Source organism: Numida meleagris, chromosome 5 (genome assembly GCF_002078875.1).
Source record: "Numida meleagris isolate 19003 breed g44 Domestic line chromosome 5, NumMel1.0, whole genome shotgun sequence".
NCBI lineage: Eukaryota > Metazoa > Chordata > Aves > Galliformes > Numididae > Numida > Numida meleagris.
The window spans coordinates 40,632,629-40,649,922 of NC_034413.1; the positions used below are offsets into that span (position 1 = coordinate 40,632,629).

Sequence of the window (17,294 nt, forward strand, 5' to 3'; positions counted from 1 at the left end):
GGCGCTGAATTCCAAGCATCCCTCACGCTGAGGTGACTGTTTCCCTCCTCCCGGGGCACCTCCGTCCCTTGTTGGCCCGGTCGTGACGCTTATAGCCAGGGATGGCGTTACAGGGGCCGCTCCGTGACTTCACGCTCGCGCTCTCCGCTGCGCCTCTTCCTCGCGCCTGCTCTACCGCCTGCTCCCCTCAGAGCGCGCCTGGCCGCCCCACGCGCGAGGCTGCAGCAGCGCCCGCAGCTGAGCGCTGCACCGCTTGGCGCCGCCTCCCCCTTCTCCTCCTCTTCCTCCTCCTTTCCAGCGGCCGGCCGGAGGCAGGGGGAGCCCGGGAGCAGCGGCCCGACGCGCAGCCAGCCAGCCGGCAGCAGGCGGGGTCCCTCGCCCGCCCGCGCTGACGTCAGGAAACTTTCTGGGCGGCTGAGGCGGGAGCCGGGCGCCGAGGCAGCGGGCCGCCTCCATCCTCTGCAGGTACGGGGCAGCGCGGCGGGGTTCCGAGAGCTGTGGCGGTTCTGCTCGCCCTCGGGGTACCGGGGCGCTCCTCTCGTTGTGGGCTGGGCTGGGGGAGAGGGGAGGGAGCGCCTGTTGAGCACTGCCCGCGGCTTCAAACTTCTCCGGCGAGCGGGACCGAGACCGGTCCTCTCGCCCCGGGGCGGTGTGAGGAGCCGGGGGGGTCGGGGCCGGGGGCACACGGTGTGCAGAGCTCACCGGAGGGTGCGGCAGCGGCTGGGATCGGCGCACGGATCTGTCCGCTCTTAGTAGGCTTCTGCAACTACCGCGGTCCGCTGCTGGCTGCGTTTTTTTCTTCTTAAACTTCAAGGCGATGGGGAGTTTGCAAAGCACCTGAACTGCGCGGCGAGCCGCGGCTGAGCGCTTTGCTCGCCGCAAGGAGCTGAACGCCTCCTCCCTGCCCTTCCCTGTCTGCGCCGCCCGCGCTCCCCGCGCGAGGTGCTGCGCGTCGCTCCGCGCGGCTTCGACCGGGAGGCACTCGGGGAACCCTCTGCTGCCGGCTCGGGCACTTCGGCGGGGCTGCTCTTTCGTTCCGTCGCCGCTGGCGCTTAGGAAAGGCATCGAGTCAGTCAGAGGCCCGAAAAGGTTAACCGCATTCTTCCTGCAAAGGCGTTTGCGCCTTCCAAACGCTGGCTGTCCTTCTTTCAGTTGCCCTGCAGCTACAAGTTTTGAAAAGTCATCTTCTCGTAAAAGTGTCTAAAAACAGATCAAAAAACTGAATGAACCGGAAAGCCTGGCATGTATGAAGGTGGTTATGAAGCTGCTTTGAGTCTGTACAAACACCAAATATTTTAACAAAATACTTTTGTGTACTTACTGTAAATATAAACAAACACTTGTTTTTACTTATTTAATGAGAATAACTATGAACTTCTGCTCTGAGAAATAGTTTTGCAGTAGTTTTCTTCCCCTGTGTGTAAGCCTGAATGACATCTTGGTGGTACCTCCTGGCTGTTGAACTGATAAGCCAAACTTCTGTGTTTCTGCTGCAAATAACAGTGGTTGACAAACATGGAGAAATTCTTTCGAGAAGGGGAAAAAAAAGAAGACTTTCTGGAAGCTCAGTCTTCTATTTTATGGCGATTTGAAAATGCACTGAAAAGTTTGCATGTAATTATTGAATGGCTTGGTTGATTGTTATGTGAGGGACAACTTCTGATCTTTGGAGGTTATTCAGATATACTCAGGGGAAGGAACCTCAAAATAGTGGGGAAAAAATGATTGCAGTAAAGACATGGTTGTTTGCCACATGCTTTTTGGCATGCATTTTATTCCCACCCCCCTTCGCAGGCATATATTTACACAAAGAGGTTGAATAAAGGCAGTGATTCGCGGATTAAAGCCTACAAATTATGATACAGTTGAAGGATGCAAGGGAGCAGCCAGGTCTGTGCTTTCAGTGGAGCTGTCAAGGCAGGGATATCATGTTAAGAACTGGGAAGTAAGCAGAAGCAAGTAGGAATTAGGCTGCCTTAGCAGTGCGGATGACAGTCTTAAACATGATCTGGGCAGCACTGGGTGTGTCTTGGCAGTGGTGTACACAGAAATTAAAACGATTCTGAAGCCAAAAAAAAAAAAAAAAAAAAAAAAAAAAAAAAAAAAAAAAAAAAAAAAAAAAAAAAAAAAAAAAAAAAAAAAAAAAAAAAAGGAAAATACCAGACTGCAACAGTGACCTACTAGTACAGGGCTCTGTGTAAAGCATTTTAAGTTGGGTAGGAAAATGTAAAGCTGGTGCTGGATGACTAAAGCAAGGAAGATGCAGCTGGTAAGAGACTGGCAGTTTACACACACTGGTGTCTGATCCTGTCTTGTTAGGCTCTGACAGCTTGGTAATCTTTTTGAGGCTTGATTGTTGTAGAGTTCAGAGACTGTGTCCACTGCTGTGCAAAATGTTCACCTGATGGGATGTTTCAGAATATCGTTTACAAGCTCAATAAAGTAATTGGTTAGTCCTTTGCCTTTAGAGAATCCTGCATCTCATGGTTCAAAAACAACAGTGAGCAAATGAGTATTCATACAGCACTTGTAAATATTACTGGGTGCTCTCGAAGTCATAATTAAAAGACTTGTATGAAGAACTGGAGGAGTCAGATGCAATAAACTGGCATTTATGTTATGATTATAGTGTGAGTTTTTCTCTTGAGATAATCTGCCAAGAGTGTATTGCTTGAACTTGTCATAAGAAAATAATAAAGCTACAGTGTGAAACAATTAAAGGCCAACTTCAGCTTCAATAGGGAGACTAATGTAGCTTGAAAGAGAACCAAATACAAACTACCTTCTCCTTGAATTCTTGCCACGCCCAATGTGACTTATGGCAGGATGCTAATTTTAACAGTTTTCTGAGGATTACCGAGCAGTGCTCTGAGAGCCTGAGAGGTTCAGCAAGTTCCCTTCACCATGGCTGATTTCTTAGGGCTCTGTCATTGTCAGAGAGTGGCTCAGGCTGTATTTCAAATTAATCAGCTCTTGAGACAAAACATCCTGAATTTATCATTTAATTGAATGGTTGCATAAGAATACACTAATTGGGTACAAAGAAATATTTTCCACATTCCCTTTTTAGAATTACTACAATCTGATTTTGGGAAGGATAAGCACCTTTACAGAATTGGATTATAGTCTGGATAAGAACAAACAATGCTATCATTGTTACAACGTGCAGAGTGCCACTGTGCCACTACTCAAGTGTTCTCTGCAGTTCTTTTGCTCTCTCTCTCTATGTGTATATATGTCTTTTTAATTGAGAAATAGTTGTTCGTGTCCCTGTTCCCAATATATGTTAGTCCTTTCTCGGTATTTCCTAAATCCCTGATTCCTTCATGCAGTTAGTCTCACTAATCAAACATCAGTGCTTCACAGAAGATGTCCCATGACTTATATGCATATCTAAGACAAGGAACAATTTGATGCAGCAAGTGCAGGCTCTCTCTGTACCATTTCATTTGCGTATTGAGGACCTACTCAGATTTTTACCTTTTCCAAGAGCACTGAAAGTACTCTGAAAATGGTCATGAACAGATCTTGAGCCTAAAAAATTCTTCCTACCGAGGCTGCAGCTCCACCCAATCTAATAAGAAGAAGGTCACCTGAAATGCCTCACCTTGTCGTATGATTTCAAAACCTGTTATGCTAAATTGAACATGAAGGGCAGGAGGTGATGTTACTTCATAGGTTTTATCCAGTATTTCAGTAGAGAATTTATCCAGCTGGAAACTCATCTTCAATTCCCAGGGAAGAATTTACACTTTAATTCCTCTTCTCTTCTGCTGGTTTAAGCAGATGCTCTAATCACCAAGCTAAGAGGGTACTTTGGATTATTATAATTTCCTCAGGTTGAAATAGCTTACTTTTAGGGAGTTTAATTGCATATTAGGCAAAGAAAGAATGTAGAAGTTTGCAGCTTAATGATGCACACGCTTCTGCAGGAGATTCATGATATGAGTTACCAACAAATACATAAGCGGTAAGCTTCTACTGGAGCAAGAAGCAGGATTCAGACTTCATGATGCCCACAGCTTCTTGCAGCTTGATAAGGAAGCAAACAAGCACCAGAAAGCTCTTTAGAGTAAGATACTATATTTCTTGAATTTCTGCAAAATTATATTCTATTTTCAAAGCAAGGCATTGAGAAATACTGTTTCATCTTTTGATTCCTGAGCCTGGCCTACTCAGCTTAGTAGTACTGTGTGTGCTGCTCACTCTGTTGGTACTGTATGTATTTTATGCCAAACTCTGAGCATATTCAGGTTTTGTTGTGAGAACAGAGCTGGGTATTTTTGTTTGTTTGTGGGTTGTTGTTTTTTCCCATCTTATATCTCTGTGCAGCTAAATGGATTTCCAATGATTCTATCAGTGATACCAGATCAACACTACTGTTGTGCATGAGTTTGTGCAAGTGCAGCCTGGTGAGCAGTTCTCTTACTGGTGCAGACTGCGATGGTCTCCATCTTACTTTTTTCAGCTCTGGAACTAAGAAGTTGCTAATTTTATTGCTTTACATTTATTTATATTGTTGCTAGAAATGCAGGGTGACTGTATACAGTAAATAAGAATGTAGTATTACCTGAATGCAGAACTGTAGTCCATGGAAATGCATTAGGCATTCTGGTTATTCCTGTGTTGTAGAAAGATCCTGACACATGCAAGCAAAGAGTACTTTTGTTTTAAAATATGTGTGACTTCTAAGGTAAACCTTTTGATATTCAGAAGTGTCCAGTGGCTGTTTTGAGCATGCTCTATTGCTGTAGAGGGGCAGGGCATGTAGATGTTCTGTCTGGCAGCAGCTGTGGATAAAGGAGCCCAGTCTCCAGGGTGCTTCAATCTCTTTTAATCTCAAAAATAACATGGAAACTTTAAAACTGCATTCAATTTCCTTCATAATATTTTTAGATAAAAATGAAGTAGTATTTGAGGACTGTTGGACAGTCTGGAACTGTTCAAGGTCTTTAATGTGATTTTTATTTATTTATTTATTTTTGTCTTCTGTTCTCTCAGTCTCTTCCGGTCTTAATAAGGGCAATCTTGGACAAAGACAAGAAGCAATAGCAACACGGTTGCAGAACAGAACCTGAAGTGCTGCCTGCCATGCTGTTTAACAGTCCATCCTATTTTCAGTTTTGTCCTTCTAAATGAAGATTCTAGACCTTAAGCTCTTCCTAGGGAGAATGCACCGCTGGGAACTTTAACGTTGTGCTTGAACTTTCCAAGTGCTGTGGGATGCTCTAAAATTGTAGCAGTGAATGCAAAATCCAGAGCTGTGTTTTGCCTACGTGTAAGGTGGCTGCTGCAGTGGGTGGGGTGCAGCACCACCCCTTCTGCCCATATTCCTGCAAGGCCTGAGGGAGCTGGGAGACCCCATCCCAGGCTGAGAGCTGCCTCCTGGCTTCCAGCACCTTCTGTGAGCAGCTCGTTTGCTGTTGCTGGCAATTTGTGATCTGCTGCCTTGTTGAACCGGGCCTTTTCCTATGCGTCACAATATCATCTATGGATTTTCTGTTTTGTCTCAATGAGAGTTTGAATAGGTTTTTTATGTGGTTCTTTTAAAGAAGATGGTTTGAACGAACATTGTTTTCTTCATCTGTTGTGAAATCTTCTGGAAAGAAGAACAGAAGTGAGGTAATGAGCCTAGATAAGGGACTGTGCTCCGAATAAAAAATATTTTTTCCTGCGGTCGCATCTCAAAATGTCCTTTGGAGCAGCAGTCATCTTTGCATGCCAATTACATTAGGAGTTATTTTTAAAAGTTTGGTGTGTCCTCAAACCTATTTTTCTAATGTTTGTCCGGAGCATCTTTCCAAGGCCTTGCTGTGCAGATATGTGCTGTCTCTAATGCTTTCTTCCTACATGCTGTGTTGGCAGCTGTGTGCATTCAAAGATCATGAGTCAGGTCCCATAAAAAAAAATCAGAAAATAGCCTTAAAAACATTACGGGCATTTACTTCGGCTTTTTTGAATGTTTAGTATTTATTTTTTCCTTTCTTTAAAGTTTTTTTTTGTTTGTTTTCTTTTGGAAACTTTTTTTTTTTTTAAATTAAAACAGGGTTCTGTCATTTTTTTTTAAATTATTTTTCTTTTTATTTCTAATGTGAGCTTGATTTCAGGTGAAGTCTTCAAGAAAAACATGTCTTGCAAAACTTACACAAAAATCATGGAATGATAGCATCACTGTATCTGAGCTCTGTTGATAGGAACTCCAGTCTTAAACAAGGAAAATATGTCAAAATATTTCACTGTCATTGCTGTTTAAATTCAGGCATAGCACAGTTCACTGCTGATGGTTCTATCTGCTTCTACACATGGCAAAATAAAGCAGATTCAGTGCTAGAGATGAAAATCCTGGCTGATAGTGTATAATTTACTTCTGCTTGCCACCTTGTAAGGTGACAGCATGGACACAGTCTTCATTTCCAAAGCAGTGGGAAGCTGACGTTACAACTAAATGATTGTTTCATGTTGCAGGGTATGATATGGTACGCACGAGTGTGTGTATGATGGCTTACCCAAGTCATACCTATTTTAGAGGAACTGCATTTAAAATGTTGTGGATAAAGAACACTATCAAAACAGTAAGTAATGATGAGAAGTGAAGTACTTGTGGTGCAGAATCTTTTCTCGGGTCAGAAAATAGTAGCAGTGGACACTGTAGGCAGCAGAAAGTACTTTGAGAGTCTAGTCCCCTCCTCTGTGCCCCTTAATCTGTTTCACATGTGTAAGCTTTCAAGTAGTGTGTACTGTGGGTTTGTAAACACAAAGATCTTTAACAACTGAGTTTAGTATGATCTGGTTCGTGATTCAGGAAGCCTAAAAATTGCAGTACTAATTTTGTAAGCTGTGTGTTGTATTAATATTCAATTTATCCTGTTGCACAAATAGGCTTAAGATTGAAGAAATACTTTTCCAGCAGATTTTCTAGCTGGAGCTGATACTAATTCTCTTATCTTTCTGTACCATACAGTAATTGCACTTAATTGTTTGCTTTTGCTGTGTTTTCATGGTGGGAAATTCAGTGTGTCAACACGGCTGAACTGCAACATTATAGTATGTGTAGAGCTGATGTTACTGAAAGAAAGAATTCCCAGATCTCTCACTTAATTGGGTGAAACAAATCATATGCATCTGCCAATTCAATGCCTTAAATGTCTTCTTATAATAAAAGTTTGTATTGTTTTTTTCTTTCTATAACATTGTTCTATGAAGTCTTCACACATTTTTTGTGTAGTCTGTTGTACTGGTAAGATAAAAGGCAACACATGAGCAGGCCATTTTCACAGCTGGGAAAGCAAAACAAGAAAAAGTAATACTCTCTCACACAATCGCTTAAAATTCTCATTAAATTACTTGATATTCATGTAATGCAGTACAGCTCTCCTAAATTCAGTCGATCCCAGCTTTTCCAAGGTATTTTAGTTCTTTTGGAGTCCAGGAGAACTCACCTAAACACATTCCAACTTACAAAATGGATTCTGCAGCCTCCCTTTGGCATGAAGCGATGGGAGCTCTATTTCTGGCATGGTCCCCACAGGTTTAACTGTGCACTTCTTGAGAAAACAGCCAGGCTGAAGGAGGGCTCTGGGGAACTTCACTTTCTTAACTTTAGTTCTATCCAACTTTGTTGCTCTCTATGCTGAAAGATAGCAGAAACTTTCATAAAGATCAGTGGACTAAGGCAATTTATTTTCTGTAAGCTACTTCTATTGTTCAGGAGGTGGGAGGAAAACAACCTGTTGAAAGACTGGAAATCATGAGGGAAGAAAAGTAGTGTGGCTTTGAATTAAAGTTGAAAATACACTTCGCCCATTGTTAGGTCGGTGCCATAGGATATGGTCAAACAAGTATAAAAGGAGGCAAACCAGAAGAAAGCAAAGGAAACTTTAACATTTGGTAAACAGTCTGCTTATTTTACCTCTGCAAAAGGTGGGTCTTTGGGGGGAGCAGATTCCCTTAATACAGAAGTTTTACCTAGTACATGAGGCTTTTGGAAACTCATGCAATACTGGGCTTCTCTTCCTGTGGAAAATGCATTTATATTCTCCAAAATGCACTTTGCTTTGTTTTAATGAGACTCTGTGTACTTGTGTATTAGTTTTGACAAGGATGGCCTGAGACAGCTCATGGAGACAGACACGGCAGATCTGCAGGCACAGAAAATTCAGTTCAGACACAGTATTCATGAGTGTAATGGTCATCTGTCAGGAAACTCAAGCAGAGTTGACAGCAGTCTTTATAGTTTCTCCTCAGAAAGTTCTAGTGTTTTCTTTGTTCTCACAATGAGTGGCAATGCAAAAAATGATATGGCTGCACAGAGGAAGTTGCTGCCATGAGGAAGTATCAGAGTCAGCAGGGTAGCGTGCTGTAATTTCAGTAATGACCTTAATGCTTCATCTTGTGAGTTCTGTATGCTTGCTTTGTGGTCCTGCCCAAATGCAGCAGGGAGTGTCAGCTCATTACCTGCAGAAGGTGATGTAAAACTGCCATGCTGGTGGGATTTTCCATTCTGTTGTTCGGTCTTTTGGGAAAGAAAAGGGTAACTACCTATCATGTTTCATGAATCTATGCTTTTAATATTGATAATATACCCTGCCTTATCTCTTAATTTTTTAGACTGTTTCATATGAATGTTTTGTACTTGATGCCTTTCTCCCAATATAACTGCTGCCCTTCAATCTCTTCTATCTTCAAAATATAAAATAATTAGTGCCATAAATTCTAAAAATGGCCTTAGATTCCAAGCGTATTGACATGCGAGAGTGAACAATTTGCAGAGACTTACTTTAAAGGTTTTTCTTGTGTATTTCCCAAGCTGCAACTTAATTGCTTAAAGGCTGTCCTAAGAGTACTTGTTATTTTGTTGAACAACAAGAATACATTCGCAAAATATCTCTTTCTTTTCATGATATTTCTTTACATGATTTTTATTCCTGTATTATTCTGTTTGTGTTTTAATTCCCAGATTTCATAAATAAAGATGGAATGTAGTGTTAACTTACAGATCTCTAAGTAGAGAAATGTAGCCACTGAGAACTGATGGAAATAGATGCGGCATCATCTGTTTACATATTTTATTCAAGGCCAGATGAAAAAAATGACAGAGTGCTGACAGTGATGAGAGATGGTATTGTGCAGAGAAAGGAGTAATTTAGAAGTGCTAATAGACAAGACCTGATGAAATACAAAATGTGTAAATCCTTACACTGGCTAAGGGCATCACTGAAAATAGAGTAGAAATATTCCTATGGAGGCTCTCTGACAACAGAAATTTTTTTGGAAGCTTTCAGTGTTTTGTGCACTCTGTGTATCCAGACCTCTTTGGTGGCAAGTGATTCTTCAATGATTTTTTAAGAATTTCTTGACCTTGCATGAATATTCCTTATATGAACCTTAACCTCTGGGATGCCTCAGACAGAACTGTAGTCATCAGCAGGATGGTCAGCATCTAATCTCTTAACATCCAGTATGCTGAGGTGATGAGACAGAATCTCAATCCTTTATGAAAGATGTGGCTGTGATTCCTTTGTGATCTCTCTTGATATCCTGCTTAGATTCATCAACACAATGGGAGGCAAAATCTTAAACTATAAAAAATAAGATCAAGTCCAAGTTAATTCTTCTGGTAATCCACATGTACCAAGGAAAACATCTCGTTTTAAGTACTGCAAAAGCTAATTCTTACAACATCACAAGAACTTGTATTATAGGAATGAGACTGTCCTGCTCATTTTCTAAGCAATTGAAAGCATGTGAGCTGGAAGAGGAAGGACATACTTCATGGAGGTTTCAATGTGATATGCTTAATTCCATTTCTTTTTGCTGACTTTACTATGGATGTTGGAAAACAGCTTGCTTTACCTGTAAAATTCACTGTTCATTCCTTTTCCACTTCACTGTCTGAGAGAGGTTGTGACAATGTATCACAGACTTGCTACTATTTTACTTAATGATTTTTTTTTTTTTTTTTGAGTTGGCTGGAGAGTTTTCCTACTAATCTTGGCTGGGATGTTTCAAGGCAGAAGTAGTAAGCCTAATCTTAACTTCTTTGCCATGCATTCGAACTCAAGTTTTAGTGACCAGATGAACACCAAGCTCTTTTCCTCAGTCTTTACCCTTTCATTTGTCAACTTGTGTGGAGATCCAGGAGTGCTTTCACCCATTACTGAGACTCTTGGCTCTGCTCTGCTTATAAAAACGGAATCTTGCATGTTAGTGGGAGTTTTCCCTTTTGCTTTCAGTGGAGGCAGGCAAGAAGATACTTCTCTGCTGAGTTCTTCTCCTTCTTTTCAGATTTGAAGAAAATATGGAATGTGCTCATATTCTGATGATTTAAGGATGTTGCATTTTATTACGTAGCATTGTTCTTAATATTCTTGGAAGATATCCTGAGCGTTTAAAATCTTGTGGCTTCTGAAGAATGCCTACATGAGATTTTTCTCCTCCTTCCCAGTCTGGAGTTGTTTCCTCTGTAGCATTGTTAGGATTGATTGGAATCTAGGAACTTTCTGAGCAGTGAGTCAGAAAGAAAACAAACAGGAACCGAGTGAGTAAAAGTAAAGGAATTGGAGAGATTTTGGTTTAAATGTTATTTAAGTAGCTTCAGCTCTGAAGTGCAGGTATTGTTTCCTTTCTTTCCATGTACACCTTCTGCTTCTTTTTCATTTGTCCCTTTGCTTGTCTTAACCTTGCACTCCCCAAAAGTTGCTAAGGACGGTGCTGTTGTGCCTTCCTCTGACAAATGTGTGGAAATACCCAGATATGCTTTTCAAAAAAGCCTGAAGGAAAAGCTCTTAACCATAATAAATTTGTTTTGTGAAATACACAAAGCATTAAATATGCATATAATCATTAACATTTCCACATTAGTCCCATAAATACTTCCCAGTCAGTTAACTGTATTGAGGGTACATATGTTTTTCAGTTTGGGATTGTACTTTTTTTTTTTTTTTTTTTTTTTTGATGTGGTAACTGAGCAATGGTTTAAAACAAATGAAGAAATGCACAATTAAACAAATATTTAGCCTAAGATAGACGTTCTTAAGATTAGTGGAATATGGTTGAGATGTATTATGTCATGGTATCTTACGGCTTGCCCATGTCCTCTCAAACCCTGAAATAACCTCTTGCTGTTTAATCCAAATCAATTCCTTTTGGTAGGTCATCTGGAAGTTACTAAATTCTTTGATTGTTTAGCCAAACGGCAGGGGAAAAAATGTCTAAGTGCTGAAGAATATGCCTGTACATTAAAGAACACAATTAAGTGCTCAAGACCTCAGTTCTAGGGGGGGGGGGGGGAAGATGTGGTTTGCTAGAGATGCTTTGAATATTTTGAATTTGTTATGGTGAATTTTGACAGATGTTCTTAAAAAGCGTTTGTGTATGTTGTAGTTACTATGGTGTTTCTTGTGTTTGCTGGGAGGCATGTGTATTTCTGGATTGTGGCAATTGAGGCATGGGCTCCGTTGCTAGTGCAGGATGGAGACCTTTACTGTACGTGCTTACAACCTTTTATACCCGCGCAACAACCCCTTGGTCACATGTACGAGCCAGGCGCCTCGTGTGTGTTTATGTCTGGTGCAAGTAGCTGCCAAGCTTGTTTACTCATCCCAAGGTCTTTTGCTCATCAAAGCGAGAATGTCTTTGTTTTCGTATGGTCCCACACTAGGGCATTTGATTGTATTTATTTACATATGGTCTAAATATTATTTTTTTTACCCAAATAGTATTCGATTGTGTACTATGTTCAGCTACTTTTTGGAAAATGTGCCACAAATATACGTTCTATCCAGTGTTTGTGTAAAGTGGAATGAATGAAGTGTATTTCTCTTCTGCTGACAAATTTCTTTGGAATCTTGCCATGCCTTGGTTGATATCTAGAACTTGTGTTTTGCTATCTATCTAGGAAAACTTCACAATGTCAGATCTTATGTAGATGTTCAATCCTAAACACATTTTTATAGCGCGTCTGGATAAGTCAGCTTATTTTAGCTGTTCTCTCAGCCTCATACAGCGTGGAAGGATGAGTGGCAGAGAAAGAGAGATCTGTGCTAGATATCTTGTCACTCACCTGGAAATGTGTCAGTCCTTCCTTTTCTGTAGGAGAAAATATATAGCTATTAGGAACACCAAAATTTGTAAATGGCAAAGTATAGGCCAACTGTGTTGTGAGTGACCACGATTGTACTGTTAGTAGTTCTGTTACGGATATGTGAATACTGTTTGTATCTGAACTTGATTTTTTTCAGACCATGTAATTCTGTAACAACAACTGTTGTGACAACAATGATGCTGCTGTCTTGGTGGTTGAAATCTTTCCCTACCTGTTGCCAGGTTTTCCTGTCTTGTGTGCTGTGGTCTTTGGGCCCTGGCTCAGGTGTGTATAACATTGCACTGGGAACTGGGCCAAGCACTTGGAAGAGCAGGACAATTTGCATGCATTCAATTGGACTGTGGTGTACTGTAAAATGCAAGGAAGTTGCTTTTTATTTTAGAACCTGTGTAATGTGCTAAGCTGCATGGTGGGATTTGTTCACTGCTTCTGTGGAGTTTCTGTGACATCCAGCGTGATCAGAACAGACTGAGGCATGTAAATAGTCTGCCTATTCCTCACTGACATGGTTTTATATTCTTCGAGGCACGTCCACTTTAACAAGTGAGGATAAACAGCGCTGTACTGTGGAAAACACAGCTGCTTCTTACTACACCCTGTTTATTAAGCTTTGTCATGAATTCAGGTTACTAGGCATTTTTATTAGGAAGGTTGGTTTGTTTTCCTGCAGAGCTCCATCAGAAAAACACAAAAGTGTTTTCTTCTTGGCTCCTACTCTTTCAGAATGAGACTGCATTGATTTCTGAGTACAACAGAATGCTTATTTTATCCATTAAAGAACAGTAGAAAAGAAACAGAAATTGAGCAATTTTTGCAACTTGTATTCTTGGGGCTTGATTTCTTGTTCTTTTAAAAAAATGTAGAAGATAGGTTGATGGTTTTATTTTACTTTTTTTTAATTCATTGACATAGTATATATCACTTACAGTGAGGAAGTATTGTAGATCCTCTGATCTTTTCATGGTAAATATTCATAAATGTCTTGGTGTAATCTTTTCAGTTGCATCATGTCAGCCATCAGGCTGTTTGTTGTGTAGTTTGACTTTCATGGCAAAGAAACATGCATTTCCTCAGTGCTTCTAGTATATCAGTAATCTTCAGTTCATTATCTGTGTGCTTATATGTCTGTACTTCTTCATCAGAACTATTCACAGGTGCTTCTGGTTCATTTGCAAGATGTTGGTCCCAGATTTTGTGTGTTGATAAGAGATTACTAAAAGCTTATATTTAAGATAGCTGTTTCACTCTGTGAAATTAGAATTAGTTGAATACTGGTTTCCGTTGAGAACGGAAGCTAATCCTCTTCTTATTACTGTTTCATAGATCATTTGAGAATGAACAGCATCATATTGTAGACTATCATCTTGTAGAAGAGATTCACGGGCTGATTGCTTTTCAGGCCAGAGCAGACGCTGGTATGGTTGTGGCTTGTGCAGGGACTTGCGGCTGTGGTGGCTTCCTCACTCAATAAAGCATGCTGTAGCTGAAGATTTGATTTTGTCTTTGAAGCTCCACTGCTGTAAGTTCTATCATAATGTAGAACAGAGCATGCTAGTACTTAACTGCCTCTCAGGGGACCTTTGACACTGGGTGGTGTTGCTCATGCTTGTATAGAGAAGGACTCTGGTGCTTGAGGAACTGATTGCGCTTAAAAACATAGGCAGACCATTTAAATTCATTATTTTCAGACTAGTCTCTAGTGGAATCAGGCTACAACAGGGTAATCAGTTTTTTTTGTCCTTTCCCTCCCTCCCTGCCAATAGTTTTGGGACTGTTAGGCTGCTCCAATCAATCTTTTATGCATTTTACATGGGTCTGAATGGGTAGAAGAGAGGCCTGCTGGTTTTTAGTGACAGAGATACCTGTAGTAAAATTTCTACTGAAAATACTGTTCCCTTGCTCTTAAAAATTCATCTGTTAAACCCTGTCGTCACACCTAGCAAGCACTTCATTTGGGAGTGTTTTTACCGATGCACAACACTGCAGAATTCCTTATTGTTCTTTATCATGATCATGCAGTTCACTCAGTCTTTTCTATTATTTATTATTAATTTTCTATTTGTACCCCACTTCATCACATTCTCTTGTATTGAAATTTTCATGTTAGCCCTTTTCAGGCTGTTTTTCCACTAGATGTAATGCTTCACTTATAGTTCATTGTGCTTTAGCAGAATTGGCATGACACATCCAGTGTATATAAAGGATATATAAATCTCCTTTTTGTAAAACAAAAACAAAAACAAACAAATTATCTTAAATGTTCCAGATTTGAGATGTGTATCTCTAAATCAAATCATTAGCCCACTTTTTCCTTTGGGAATTTTCTATGTATTCTTTTGGCTTAAAGAACACTTACAAACTTCATGTGCTTCTAGAATTTACGGTTAATATTTTCTTGCAGATTCCTTCAGAAACCTTTGTGGCTTTAAAACCATATACTATGTTTGGTTTTGTTCTGTATTTCTTATCAAGAAAAAGCTTATGGTGTCACTGGGGCTTTTTCAGGCATCGCTTCTGTATGCTTTTTTGTTCAGATGACCCTTTTCTCAGTGTGCCCAAGATCCAACTTGTCAGCTTCTTTTAAAATTATTTTGTGTTTTGATAGCTTGCTTCCTACACATTGCAACAAAAACTAACAGAATTGGAAATCTTGTGTGTTGTCCTGGCTGTCTGCTCTCCCCTTATGAGCAGCTACATAGCAACACCTACCAATAGCCTTTGAAGGTTATTATTGCATGAAAGAATTTTAGGATCTTTCTTTTACTGGGAAACTTCCCAGCGTTGTTTCATCAAATGTGTTGGTTGATTGGGTAGCTCTTCTGTATATTTCTTTCGTTACTTCCTGTTCACTGCTTGTGGATTTTATTATCTATGCTTGGAGAGATTTTTTTTTCTTTGTTATTCTTTTTAATTAGATGCGCCATTAAATTTCAGTGTCAGGTATTTTAGTGGTCTGTTTTATTCCCTTTATTCCTCTGTCCACTATATTGTTGTTAACCTTGGAAATGCAGGACTTGGTCACCGATTCTTACAATCACATTTGTAATTGCTGCAGCTCTGTATCACTTCAGTATTCTTTTCTTCTTTCATTGAAACAATATGCTTATGTTTCTCTTCATCTCTCTATTCATTTAGTGGAGTTAATGAGTATTTAATTGGTGCAAAAAAGAATTTGGAGGAATATCAGCCACATTGGATCCTGACGTCTATCTATGATTTCTCAAGAGTAAATAAGGGAAGTGTGGCTCAAAAACACCGCGTTGTATTCATGTCTGGCTCTTTCTTAGCTTTCCGTAATAGAAATGCTGCGACACTGCCATTGCAGGTCAGACTCTGCAATTTTAGCCAGGAATACAGTTTTGATATCTACCATCTTTCATAAATATTCTTTTCTCATGACCACTCCATTACTTTCTACATTCTTTGATTTCTAAGCTGGTTTTTAAGGTCTGATGCAGATTGTAGATGATGAAATAAAACATACTAAAGCCTCTTGGGTTAAATATGATCTGATGCTATCATCTGGATCAAAAGAAAATGCCAGTCCTGTTTGAAATTGTTTTCCCTTCATCTGCTGCATTGCAATGATGTCAAGTAACAGGACATTTTTAACCTCCTGTGGTTTTTAATACTTAATGTGTTTTACAAGGGAGGCTTTTCCTATTATTGTTCCCTTGTCCTCTGTGATGGGAAATGCAAATGTCCTGCAGAAAACACTATGTATAATTTTAGCTGGAACGCATTGCTTACTCTAGATAATGAGTAGGACTCTAAAGATACATGTGTGATAATATCACAAATTTCAGCAAGATATTCTGGAGATTTAAGATAACTATTAGGTCAAATATGCTTAAAGTATGATTTTATTTCCATTTTTTAAGCTAGAAGAGAAAAAAACGTTTGAAGTAAAAATAAATCTGGGGTATATGATTCAGTATTGTAATGATTCTGGTTTTTTTCCTCCTAGAGTGAATACAGTGCACTAATCCTTAATGAGTTGTACTTTAAAATAATAGTATCAAACAATTAGTGAGACAACCAACAGTTCAGTATCTTGCAGCTTTTCTAGTCCGAAAATACACATTGAGTGTGCTGATAGCTGTGAAAGGAGAGTACATACAATTGTACAGAGCTGTGGACTGCACGTTTAAAGAGCATGATGAAAGACCTCTTTGTGATGTAAGAAGGATTTTCAAAGCATCCGTTGCCTAAATGGCACTAATGAGCAGACTAGATGTTTTGATGTGACAGACTCGGAAATTGGTTGCAGAAAAACCAATCATTTAAGATTATTTATCTGTATCCATTTGGTCCATAGCTATTGATAAAACATGAGTTTATGCTTACTGCTTGGAAATTTAAATTATTTTTAAGTCTATCTGCTGACTACATAATTTTGATACAGGCAGATTATACAATTTACTGATTTCTGTGAATGTATACCCAAGGGTGTTTGTTTGTTTATTTTGTTTTTTTTCCCCCTTCTGGGATTGTCTTTGCTTTCAGAAGACATACTTGCCTCTTTGCATGGGATCCAAACCTATGTGGCTGTCCATGGACACTTGCCATGAACCATGTTTTACTGTATCTAGTGCAACATGGCAGGTCTCTGCCCCTGTATTCATAGCTTTCCCTGTGTGTTTGAGCTCTCGCAAAAGTGACTAGCTCTTTAACTAGCTTCATGAAGAGTTGTACGTACCTAGTATGCCTACGGCTGAATCACTGTCAAAAACATTTCAATTAAAATTTCTTTATTTTAGAGCTTATTCAGAGTGTCTATTCTTAATACATTTCAATATCTCAACTCAATATTGACTTGACAATTGATCATCTTGATCCTGGCTACTTTTTAGAAATATTTGTTCTTTGTGGCAAATAGTCTGTTTCAGTCACATCACTTGGATGAGCCCAAAGGAGCGAAGAACACTGAGAACCCTTTTCTGAACATTCTACATGTACTGACATGAAATGGCTTGTCCTATTTGAAAGCCTCAATCACCCTAAATGAAGAGTTGTTTTTGCAAATTTAGAATTTACAGTTCTATTCTATATCATCCAGAAATAAGTGTATTTCCATGTAAACTAGCAAGTACATTATCTTCTATAGTCCACGATAACAAACAGGCTAAAAGAATACTTAGGTAATTGTGATTTGTTTAAGGATCTAGCTTCTGCTAAGATGAACTTAAGT

General features: G+C 39.7%; 1 protein-coding gene across 6 annotated transcripts in view; it reads left to right on the forward strand.

Annotated features, from left to right (window-relative positions):
• Positions 330-17,294, forward strand: part of GULP1 (GULP, engulfment adaptor PTB domain containing 1) — a 164,043-nt gene continuing 147,078 nt past the window's right edge. For 5 of the 6 annotated variants that reach the window (XM_021400231.1, XM_021400234.1, XM_021400235.1 and 2 more), the window contains exon 1: positions 334-465. The gene's annotated coding sequence lies outside the window, so the exon portion shown is untranslated. Of the gene's footprint in view, positions 466-17,294 lie in introns of all 6 variants that reach the window. The other variant, XM_021400229.1, reaches the window with a different exon arrangement.